The 12,207-nt window shown below is 38.9% G+C and overlaps 2 long non-coding RNA genes and 1 pseudogene across 2 annotated transcripts in view; 2 read left to right on the top strand and 1 right to left on the bottom strand.

Annotated features, from left to right (window-relative positions):
* The window catches only part of LOC146396001 (uncharacterized), an 881,025-nt gene that overhangs the window by 151,403 nt on the left and 717,415 nt on the right, over window positions 1-12,207 (bottom strand). The window lies entirely within an intron of this gene.
* The window catches only part of LOC110256983 (uncharacterized), a 218,842-nt gene that overhangs the window by 61,618 nt on the left and 145,017 nt on the right, over window positions 1-12,207 (top strand). The window lies entirely within an intron of this gene.
* Window positions 3,102-5,552, top strand: LOC100516702 (14-3-3 protein beta/alpha-like; annotated as a pseudogene).

Below are 12,207 nucleotides of genomic sequence, written 5' to 3'. Positions count from 1 at the left end.
TAGTAAATCGACTTGTTGCCTTAGTCTCACATAGATGTATACCAACAGGAGGTGTTGTAGTTATGTTTTGAGACCTAATTCATCGATACTCATTTTATCTGAAACGCAATAACAATTGCTAAGTTTTCCTAATGTAAAAATAGCCTGAATCAATTATTCTGGGCTATTGTTAAACCACATTAAATAATAGGATTAATAAGTAAAACTTTAGGTAAATCAGTGGAGCTTAATAAGGAAATCCCATTGTTAACATAAAATTAAATTGCAAAAATCACCTATATGAGTGCTATTGTTTAAAATAAAGTAGGGTTTTTTTTTTTTTTTTAAAGAGCTTTGTAAAAACATAGATTAGCCAGTGAATTTCTCTGTAATGTAATAGATTTAATAGAAAACATTGCCTTGTGAAACTGAATTCTCCATTTATAATGTTCCTCCGTTATAAATCCATTATAAAATGTATTTAAACTGCTTAGATTATTCCCCCTCCCCAATATTCTTATTAGCCTAAATGTGCTAAGAATGAATAAAGCTCTGTACTTTGTGGACATTTAATAAATATTATTTTTTATTAAAAATTTATTATTTTATTTTATTTTATTTTTGTCTTTTTAGGGCTGCACCCTCGGCATATGGTGGTTCCCAGGCTAGGGGTCGAAATGAAGCTGTAGCTGCTGGCCTATACCACAGCTACAGCAACGTGGGATCCAAGCCGTGTCTGTGACGTACACCACAGCTCATGGCAACGCAACGAGGGATCCTTAACCCCTGAGCAAGGCCAGGGATTGAACCTGCGTCCTCATGGATGCTAGTCAGATTCGTTTCTGCTGAGCCACGACGGGAATTCCTTATTTTTAATTAACGATTTAAATATAATTTCCAAATAGAAGCAGATCTATTTTAGTTCAAACCATTTCACAGTAAGTAACAGGGTCCAAGAAATTTGGGAAAGGTTTTTGGTTCTCCACCAGAAAGTGTGCTTGGAGCTGGGAAGGGAGCATTTTATAATTTTTCCCCCCTGCGTCTTCCCTCATGCAGATATTAGTATTCCCACTCAACAGTGAAGGGAAAACTTAAAAAACAAAAAACCTTCCCCAGTTTTCAATTTATTTTTTATTTCAGTTGGAAAATCCCCACAGAATGAGTTAAAAAAATTAAATGTATCCTGGGAACATGCCGTTCAGGATTTTGAAATGGGAACTTCAAACGAAGTTGGTAAAGGAGTCAAATGCGTAAGTGGAAACTTTGAGGAAACTGGCAGTGAGAGACTGGAAATCAGGCAGTCATTTACGTTTTACTCCACCACCCTCAGCAAGAGCGAGTACAAAGCAGGGAGCTGGCACGGCTGTGAGTCAGAATTCTCCTCTCAGGAACTGAGCAGAGAGATTCCCAGCATCTGTTTCCTCAACTATCACCCAGAGGATACTGGTGGTAAATCACAGGGAATAAAAATAGCCTTAGAAGCTAGTTCCAAACAAATGAGACATGGTGGATATTTGATAGTGGTGTGGAGTCTCTTCTCTCGAAACTCTTCATTATCTAATTAACAAATATATTTCTAGTTTTACATTAATGAGTTATATTGCTTAGGTCACTCATCAAAATGTTGAGCAAAATCTTGATATTTTTATTGATGTGAATTGAACTGTTACCTAGATGACATGGTAGCTGGTATCAAAATCTCAACCATGTAGTTATATAAATGTTAGTCTATAACCAATAATCATAGATGTTAAAGCTTTGCTTTAGACACAAAAAACATGTATTTCTGAAATTAAAAACAAACAAACCACCCTGCATGCTCCTTACCATAATATCAATTGCTAGAAGAGTGATAAGATCACTCTGCTTTTGCCCACAGGAAATTTTATGACTAGAATCTTGCCATTTAATACAACTTAAGATCCTTTAAGTGTATATTTTACATATAAGGAAGTATTTCTTAGGTCTGGCTAAAATTGTTATAGTTTGATATTAAGTTATAGCTTCAGATTTTCAACAAAACAGCAGATTTAATAGATGAGATTAGCAAGTGGTGAAAAGTTCAAAGCATTTAATGGAATTGATCTACTAAATTAGCATTGACAATTTTTAGTGGCTATCTTAAATATACATTATTATCATGAAAGAATTAGTCCAATTAAGCCTTTACATTTGGAAGATGCCCAGTCTGACCTTGCTCTACTCAGTGTGAAAAGTGAGAGGGTCTCTGGGCTTATTTAAATTTGGTGCTAAATCAATAGGTTTGGGGACCCTTTCACTGCTTTTTGGAAAGGAAAAGAAACCAAGAGGCTCTTTATGGTGACAGATGGGTTATTAGAATGGTTATGGATTGCAAATAAAAACAATGGCCAAAGAATAGAATAATATAATATTTCAATAAATAGATCAAAAGAATCAACAAGATTTGGGTTATTTTCTACCCAAATATATATATATTCTTACTATTTACTGTGTATATTGGATATATTAGTTTCATTTTGAAGCTGAAATAACTTTATTGTATTTAATATCATTTTATTTAAAACATTCTGAATTAATAACCAGCTAATTAGGAAAGAATTGAAATCTATGAATAATTACGGCATTTTCCAGAAATCTACTTTCTATATATCCACAGGATAGTTTATAATCTATCGATATAGACCTCTATGATGCCTAGAACATAAATATCATGAAAATAAAATTGAGTTTTGCATTTTCAGCTTAATTGTGCAAAGCTTCTGATGATGGCTGATTACTCATATTTATCATGAAATTCTGGAGTCCTGGCTCTGGGAGGGGTTTGCTTTTGAGAGGCCAGTTCCTTAATTAACAGGGGCTCATATGTAACCTTCATCACCAGAGCTGAAGAGCCAGCTCTTTTGTGAAAGCCTTCAGCAAAATGTATTTTAGTTTTGCTATTGTTGCTATTATTATTATTAACTATTACAGTTTTTAATGGTTCATTTCCCTAATCTAAACTTCAGACCCAGCCATTTCCGGGCATTTCTAGTAGAAAAAGATATGGCGGCTTGCCGCCTCCAGAGGACTGGGCTTGGGAAGGAAGCCATCACCATTGCCAGAGCTCCACATGAAAGTGTTTTTGCCCCTGCACCCGTCCCATGGGAATGGCCATGGATAAAAGTGAGCTGGTACAGAAAGCCAAACTCACCGAGCAGGCAGAGCTCTATGATGACATGGCTGAGGCCATGAGGCAGTCATGGAGCAGGGGTATGAACTCTCCAATGAGGAGAGAAATCTGCTCTCTGTTGCCTAAAGAATATCGTTGGAGCCCACCTTTCTTCTTGGCATGTCATCTCCAGCATAGAGCAGGAAACAGAGAGGAACCAGGAGCAGCAGCAGATGGGCAAAGAGTACCGTGAGAAGATTGAGGCAGAGCTCAGGACATCTTTAATGATGCTCTGGAGCTTTTGGACAAATACCTAATTTCCAATGCTATATAACCAGAAAGTAAGGTGTTCTACTTGAAAATGAAAGGAGGTTATTTTAGATATCTTTCTGAGGTGGCATCTGGAGACAATAAACAAACCACTGTGTAGAACTCCCAGCAGGCTTATCAGGAAGCATTTTATATGGTACTCGTTGCACTTCCTGGATTTGAGTGATTCCTTTTCCATGCTAGGGAAGTTTTCACCTATTATCTCTTCAAATATTTTTTTCTGGCCTTTTCTCCCTGTCTTCTCCTTCTGGCCCACCTGTAATAGGGATTTTGGTGCCTTTACTGTTGTCCCAGAGTTCTCTTAGATTGTCTTCATTTTTTTTCAATCTTTTTCTCTTTTTTGTTCCACATTAGTGATTTCCACTAGTCTGTCCTTCACCTTGCTTATTTGTTCTTCTGCCTCCTGTATTCTGCTGTTTGTTGCTTCTAATGAATTTTTTATTTCAGTTATTGTATTTTGTATCTCTGCTTGCTTAATCCTTAAATCTTGTATTTATTTGCTCAGTGTTTCTTGTAATTTATCAATCTTTGCCTCCAGTTTATTTCCAATGCCTTGAATCATCTTCACTATCATCAGTCTAGTCTTTTTCATGGAAGTTGATTATCTCCAGATCACTTAGCTTGTTTTCTGGGGTTTTTTCTTGCTCCTTTATCTGAGTCATAATTCTCTGCCTTTTCATTTTGTATAGATTTTTGGTGTGGTCTCCTTTTTGCAGACAATAGAGTTGTAGCCTCTCTTGCTTCTCATGTCTGCCCCACCTTGTGGCCGAAGTTGGTAGGGGGCTTGCTGGAAGCTTCCTGATGGGAGGAACTGGTGCCTGCCCACTGGTAGCTGGAGCTGATTATTATCTCTGGTGGGTGGGGCTTTGTCTCTGGGCGAGATTAGAGGCAGCTGTGTGCCTGGGGGGTCTTTAGGTAGCCTGTTTGCTCATGTGTGGGGCTGTGATCCCACCTGGATTATCATTTGGCCTGGGGCTTCTCAGCCCTGATGGGTGGGGCCAGATTTTTCCAAAATGGCCACCTCTAGAGGAGCATATCCTGATGATCATTCCTGAGACTTTTGCCTCCAATGTCCTTCCCCCACAGCAGGTCACAGTCATCCCCTGTTTTCTCAGGAGATCCTCCAAGAACTGCAGTCAGGTCCAACCCAGGTCCCTTTGGAGTCTTTGCTTTGCCCTGGGACCCAGTGCACATGAAAGCCTGTGTGCACCTTTCAAGAATGGGGTCTCTGTTTCCTCCAGGCTCATGGAGCTCCTATGTACAAGTCCCACTGTCCCTGAGTGCCAAATGCTCTGGGGGCTCCTTCTCCCAATGCCAGATCACAAGACATGGGGCCCTGACCTGGGCTCAGAACTCTCATGTAGGTGAGTCTCTATGATACAGTTACTTTCCAGTCTGTGGGCTGCCCACCTGGTGGGTATGGGGTTGCTTATATCATGTAATCGCTCCTCCTACCACCTTCATGTGGCCTCCTCTTTGTCTTCTGAAGTAGGATGTCTTTTTTGATAGTTTGCAGTCTATTTGGTTGAAGGTTGTTTAGCAGTTGTTTGTAATTTTGTTGCTTTTATGCGAGAAGTTGAGCTCCAGTCCTTCTACTCCACCATCTTCATTCATACCTTTTTTTTTTTTTTTTTTTTTTTTTTTTCATTTTTGGCTGCCCCATGGCATCTGGAGTTCCTGGGCCAGGAATCAGATCCAGTCAACCTGCAGTCACCATGTAAGCCACAGATGCTAAATCCTTAACCCACTGTGCCGGGCTGGGATTGAACCCTCATCCCAGCACTCTTAAGACGCTGTTGATCCTGTTTTGCCCCAGCAGGAACTCCGGAAGCATTTGAAATTAGTAAGAAAGAAATGAAGCCTACATGCCCAATTTGACTGGGCCTGGCACTGAATTTCTCTGTCTTCTACTATGAGATTCTAAACTCTCCTGAAAATGCTTGCAGCCTGGCAAAAAAGGCATTTGATGAAGCAATTGCTGAATTGGACACCCCGAATGAAGAGTCCTACAAAGACAGCACACCCTGATCATGCAGTTGCTTAGGGACAGTCTTTCTCATGGATGTCAGAAAACCAGGGAGAGGAAGGAGATGCTGGGGAGGGAGAGAACTAATTCCTGTCATGCTTCATGACCTCTTCAGTGTCACTCTTTACACTCCATGTATATCCCTTTGTGCGATTAAAAAAAAAAAAAAAGAATCTTACATTGACTCACAATTTTTCATAGCCTCAGCCTAGCAAAATGGTCTATGGGATAAACAGCTGGTATTCGGATCTAAAACTCAGATTGGCCATGTAAATGCCACGGCATTCTGAAGTTTTGATTTCGATTAACATTGATGGTATTACTGTGTATTTAATTTTTTTAAAAACTGAACTCTGTAATTATGGGGTTTTGTAATACTGGTAGGAAAAAAATAGACCTGAATTATGTGTAACGTTTTGGAAAGTTTAATCCAATAACAAAATAGTCACTGAAATACAGTTCCATAGTAAAGTTGTATAGGTACAGAAAGTTATAGAGATTATATAGTGGCAGTGGTACTTGAAGTGAGACACCTTGTTCGGCATTTGAGTTTCACAATAATTCACAGAAATTCTGCCCGTTCTGTCAGGGCTTGTAGGTACTTGACTGGTTGGGGCTGCTGCCACTCAAAAGTTCATGACTGCAGATGGCCATAGTTATCTTTCTCTGAGAAAACCCAAAGCCAGAAATTAACATTCTTTGTGGCAGATAACTGGGTTACGACACCATGAAAAGGTCTAGTGCTTATAGGTCACATGTGATTCAAACCCTTTTCCTACAGCAGCGTGTTACTGATTGGCAACTTGTGCTTCAGTATTGGAATCTGTTTTCCTTGTAACTGCAATCAGAGAAGAAAAAAAGCCCTGTATTTTATGAATGGCCTTATCTGTTTCCTGGGTGATACCTTAAGGATAATGTTCTGCAGAGATTTCCTTTAATTTGAGGAGTTAAGTACTCAGTCTGGGTTCTTCCTAGCTCCAGGCTTTTAAAATTTAAAATCGAAACCTTCTTTCCTACTGTCCTTTTTGACTGTTGACTTTGGTTTTCGGTTTTCTCTTCCCTCTCTAAATTTCTGTCCTTTTGCTTCCTCACACCTTTTTTTTTTTTTTTTCCTTTCTGAGTTCTCTCTTTGCCCTTTGTTTTTGGTTTAATACTATATGGACAGGGGCCCTGGAGTGGGTGAGAGGCATTGGTGAGCACTTGGGTGAGCCAGCCTTGCTTCAAAGAGTTGAAAAGAGCTTCCCGCGTCACAGCTTTGTCTTCCTCCAGTTCTTTGCATGGTGGTTGCTCTTCAGTCCTACCAAGATCTGAATCAAAAAAGTATTTTTAAATGTCCATGCTTTGGAGTTCTCACTGTGGTGCAGTGGTTAACGAATCTGACTAGGAACCATGAGGTTGCGGGTTCAATCCCTGCCCTTGTTCAGTGGGTTAAGGATCCAGTGTTACCGTGAGCTGTGGTGTAGGTCGAAGAGGAGGATCGGATCCCGAGTTGCTGTGGTTGTGGTGTAGGCCAGTGGCTGCTGCTCCGATTGGACCCCTAGCCCGGGAACCTCCATATGCCATGGGAGCAGCCCTAAAAGACAAAAAACTAAAAAAAAAATCTAAAAAAAAAAAAAAAAAAAAGTCCATGCTTTCTCCTTGTTACAACCAACCCTGATAATTCTTGTTGGCATCTGTCACCAGCTTTCCCAAGTGTGCCCATCCAGTCAAGTTCATAGACATGTTTCAGCAAGACTCTGTAGCACAGGGGAAGTTGCATGAACACTGCAATGGGGAGAGTCAAGAACAGCCAGGCCTACCAGTCTCACAGCATCCCCCATTCTTCCTCAAACATTTCACATAGCCGTAGTGCCCATCTGTTTGTCCATCTGGTGAAGTGAGAAAAGAAACATTCATGCACTGATTTCAAACAAACCAAAAGAAAAAAAAGGAAAAAAAAAATCACTCTCTCCTTTCTAGCTGAACAAGAATGTGCAGTTAATACTTGGCGCTTGAAAATACAGAAGTGAATGTGGAATGAGCCTGTCTGTTTATCTGGTAGCTCTCTCTTGCTTTGTTTTTCCTTACCAGTTTTCTGCCTCATGTTTGTTTCTGTGATGGTTATATTGCCTAACAAGCACACCCATGGTTGTGAAAATAGTATAGCAAAAAAAAAAAAAAAAGCAAAAACCCCAGTTATTGATATACTAGATTTGTGTATGTCTTTTAAACAGTTCCAGTTTCCACCTTCCATGGAATAATCAGAAAAAGTGTAAAAACTCAAGAGTGAAATAAAAAATTATATCAGTTAAAAAAAAAGAAAAATATATGTCCTTTACGTAAGATATCTTCAGAGTTTGAGCATTGTGGCTAATAAACCTTCTGCTCTCTCTTACAGAAATCGAATAATCCAGTTCTATAAACTAAATAATCCCATTCTCATTTATCAGCCCCCTAACATTTCTAAATTCTCTCCTAAATGGTCAGCCAATTACTCATATCCATTTTTAAATATATAGCTCCAAAGGGGGGCTTAGTGTTTTAGAGGGGGTATCCTGAGGAAGATGGAAAGATGATCTCACTTGTTCTTAAGGATTTGTTGAAGGCTCCTCATGCCAGACTCTGCTAGGGAAAATAGCAAAATAAAAACAAATCTGAGGGAGAGAAAGACTTGCCAACAAATCAAGGCAATACAGTGTGCTATTGCCAACATGAGTGCATACAACATGCACTTATATGTCATAATCCTAATTCTGTATCCATTGTCAGAATATTATTTTAAGCTGATTTGCAGTGTCTATTGGTAGTCTGATTTCTATACAAGTCCTGTCTAATTCTGTATCTCCCACAATCCAGGTAAACTTAGAGCATATTTTTCATACTAAGTTTAATTCTGAATTTTGCTGCTGGATATTTGTATAGTTTTATCTTAAATTGTTATTTTAGGAGTTTCTGTCATGGCTCATTGGTTAACGAATCCGACTAGGAACCATGAGGTTGAGGGTTCAATCCCTGGCCTTGCTCAGTGGGTTAAGGATCTGGCATTGCTGTGAGCTGTGGTGTAGGTCATAGAGGCGGCTCAGATCCTATGTTGCTGTGGCTGTGGCATAGGCTGGCAGCTACAGCTCTGATTAGACCCCTAGCCTTGGAACCTCCATATGCTGCGGGTGCAGCCCTGGATAAGATTAAAAAAAAAAAAAAAAAAAAAAAAAAAGTCTGTAGTTAGCTAATGAACACTCACCTGCTCCTGGTCATATTTTCTCAGTATGTCTAATAGGACAGGATCAAAAGCCCTCTTAAAAGTCAAGCTAGGTTTCATCAATTTATTTTCTGTGACCTGCCAGGCCTGCCACTCTGCTATGTAAGAAGATGACTGTATATTACCAGGACAGGAAAAGTTCATTGTGAAGTCATATTGGTTATTCATGATCATATAATTGCAAACACCCTCAAGAGTCTGGTTATTTTGGTCCTTTTTTCAGTCTTTAGGTATCTACTCAGTTCTCTGATCATTACAGCCAAAGTAGAGACAATAATTGTGTCATTTAATGTTATCGGATGAAAAAAAAAAATCACAGCAAGTGCTATCTCAGGAGTGGGACAAGGCCTTCATCCTGGTCACAATCTATGATGTGTCAGCACTAGCTCCTTTATAGTCCAGCACTAATCACGGCACAATGGAAGCTTTTATTTGGTCACCATGGGTCAGTTTTCAGCATTTAATGATTTGCAATACACCACTCAGCTTTATTGTCGTAAAATAGGACATGATAGATGGCAAGTTGATAAAAAAACAAAGCAAAACAGCAAACAAACATGTGATTCTGCTATCTAAAGATTAAGATTGTTAAGATTTTGGTATACACATGTATATGTGGGCCTGTGAGTGTAAAATGTGTATTTTACAAATACATATTATTTTGGAGCTTGCTTTTTTTCATTTAGAACTATATAGAGTTCATTATTAGAAGGTAATGCACATAATATAACCACAAAATTCAATTTTTCAACATCACATCTCAATTGTGTGTTATTTTATTGTTTAATAATACTGCCCTAATTCCCTTAAAAGCAAAACAAAACAAAACTCTCCTTCACACACACCTCGCTTGTGGCATTATTTCTTTTTAAATTTAAGTAGAGTCCTCTTAGTAACTGGGGTGTCTGAAGAAGCATCTGCTCATGATTCATTCTTATGTTCCTTAAATTTTAGCTGCATAATAAATACTTATTGAATAAATGCATAAGTAAACTTTAGCAATGAGAATTGACATCCTGAACCTTTGTATTTTGATCTTGGAGTTATGCCTCTGATTTTAGTTGGTATTTCAGTTTACCCAGGGACAGATGGAAAGTGAAGAAACTTCTCACTTGGCTGGTATGAAGTATGCTGCAGAAGGCAAGGTACCACATGACTGAAAACAATTTCTGTCTTTTTTCTTTTTTGGTCTTTTTAGGGCCGCACCTAAATTTGGAAGTTCCCAGGCTAGGGGTCAAATTGGAGCTGTAGCCGCTGATCTGTACCACAGCCACAGCAACTCGGGATCTGAGTTGTGTCTGTGACCTACACCACAACTCATAGCGACTCCAGATCCTTAACCCACTGAGGGAGGCCAGGGATCAAACCCGTGTCCTCATGGGCACTAGTCAGGTTCATTTCCATTGAGCCACGATGGGAACTCCAACAATTTCTTAATGTTAACCTTTTTTTTGGATGAAGCTCTTTCTGATGTACTACAAAATTTTATTATTTTTTTAGTAACTGAAACATTAGAGTGAATGTTTTTAAAATATAAAAAAAGAAAAAACAACCAACTTATAATTCTGCTACCCAGAAATAAACTTTATTATTACTTTGATGTGTGCCCTTCTAACCTTTCTTTTCTATGTATTCCTATGCATGTAAAATGCGGTTTTCATTAAAATGGAATCATAATGGTTTACTATATATAAATACCTTTTCTCACTAATATAAAATTTTTTACATGACAAATGTATGCCTTATAACCAATGTTGACAGTTTTATAGTATTCCTTTATGGTAATATACTATAATTTATTTACTTTATCTTCCCCTTATTGAGTATTTAAGTTGTTATCTACTTTATACGTTAACAACATTGTAAAAAATAACCTGTTTCATATGTCTTTGAGTACTTGTCAAGGAGAGGTTTTAAATACCCTCTTTAATACTACCAAAGGTTAGGTAAGCTTATAGTCTCTTTTCCTTTCATCACGAAATAAAAATAAAATATAGTTTAACCAAATTTCTTCAATGTATGAGATGGCCTGAGATTTAAAAAATAATTATTAAACCAGGGCATGCTACCCTGTTTGATGGTAATAGAATTATATTCTGTCTCAAACTGATTCTAGAAGACTTGTTTGGCTACTTTTGGTCTTTTGCAGCATGAAAAGTGACCTTCTTTCTCAGTCATATAAACTAAAAAAATAAGAATCTAAATGTTCACATTTCCTGGAAGAAGTTAAAACCTGACTAAATCTTTGTGTAATTTCATAAAACTTATAGGATTGTAGGGAGATCAGTTTCTGTGATCAAGTCTGTTCCCCAGTTTCCCTTTGTAAGTGGGAACAGCATGAATCATTCTACTCAGAGGTTGGTGAGAGTAACAACAAATGGGAATAGCAGAGTCACCATATTTGGCTGTGAGAATGTGAGCAGTATTACAGCAATGCCTTCAATTAGAAAATGTAATGCAAGTTGCATCCATACTTGTGGATGTCATTTGTTTCCCTTGTCATTTAAGAAAATTTTATTCAGTTTTTAAAGGGTACACGCCATTTAAAGTTATTACAAGGAGGTCCTGTCATGGCTCAGTGGAAACAAATCTGCTAGCATCCATGAGGACGCAGGTTCAATCCCTGGCCTTGTTCAGTGGGTTAAGGATCCAGTGTTGCCGTGAGCTGAGGTGTAGGTCACAAATGTGACTCGGATCTACTCCTGCTCCTGTTCTACCCCTAGCCTGGGAAACTCCATATGCAGAGGGTACAGCCCTAAAAAGACAAAAAAAAAAAAAGTTATTATAAAATATTGGCTATATTCTCTGTATTGTGCAATACGTCCTTGGGCCTATCTTTTCTTTCTTTCTTTCTTTCTTTTTGCCACAGCGTGCAGCAGCTTGTTGTAGAATCTTAGTTCCCAGACCAGGGATTGCACCCAGACCTCAGTGGTGAAAGCACCAAGTCCTAACCACCAGACCATGAGGGAACTTCCTGATATTGTTATTAATTTATTTATTTTTGTCTTTTTAAGGCCACACCTGCCGTATATGGAGGTTCCCAGGCTAGCGGACCAGGCTAGCTGCTAGCTTAGGCCACAGACACAGCAAGGCCAGATCTCAGCAGCAGCTTGCAGCAATGCTGGATCCTTTAACCCAATGAGTAAAGCCAGGGATGGAACCTGAGTCCTCTTGACTTCTATTTAGTTCTTAACCAGAGGAGTCACAATGGGAACTCCTATGATGTTGTTGTTTTTAGTAACAGCACTTGTGTTTGCCTCAGATGTTGCTCTAATGCTAAACATTGTTTATAAGTAAGCTCATGTCTACACTTGAGCAAAATATTTCTGGAGTTCCCATTGTGGCTCAGTGGTAACAAACCCAACTAGTATCCATGAGGATGTGACTTCGATCCCTGACCTTCCTCAGTGGGTTAAAGACATGGCATTGCTGTGAGCTGTGGTGTAGGCTGGCAGCTGCAGCTCTGATTCACCCCCTAGCCTGGGAACTTCCATATGCCGCAAG

The sequence above is a fragment of the Sus scrofa genome, chromosome 15 (assembly GCF_054392235.1).
Source record: "Sus scrofa isolate SSC_HxYL_T2T_F1_AM1 chromosome 15, Sscrofa_HxYL_maternal_Yorkshire_Landrace_v2.0, whole genome shotgun sequence".
NCBI classification, from domain to species: domain Eukaryota; kingdom Metazoa; phylum Chordata; class Mammalia; order Artiodactyla; family Suidae; genus Sus; species Sus scrofa.
Note: the sequence above shows the minus strand (reverse complement) of the source record. Positions and strands in the feature narration are given on the sequence as shown.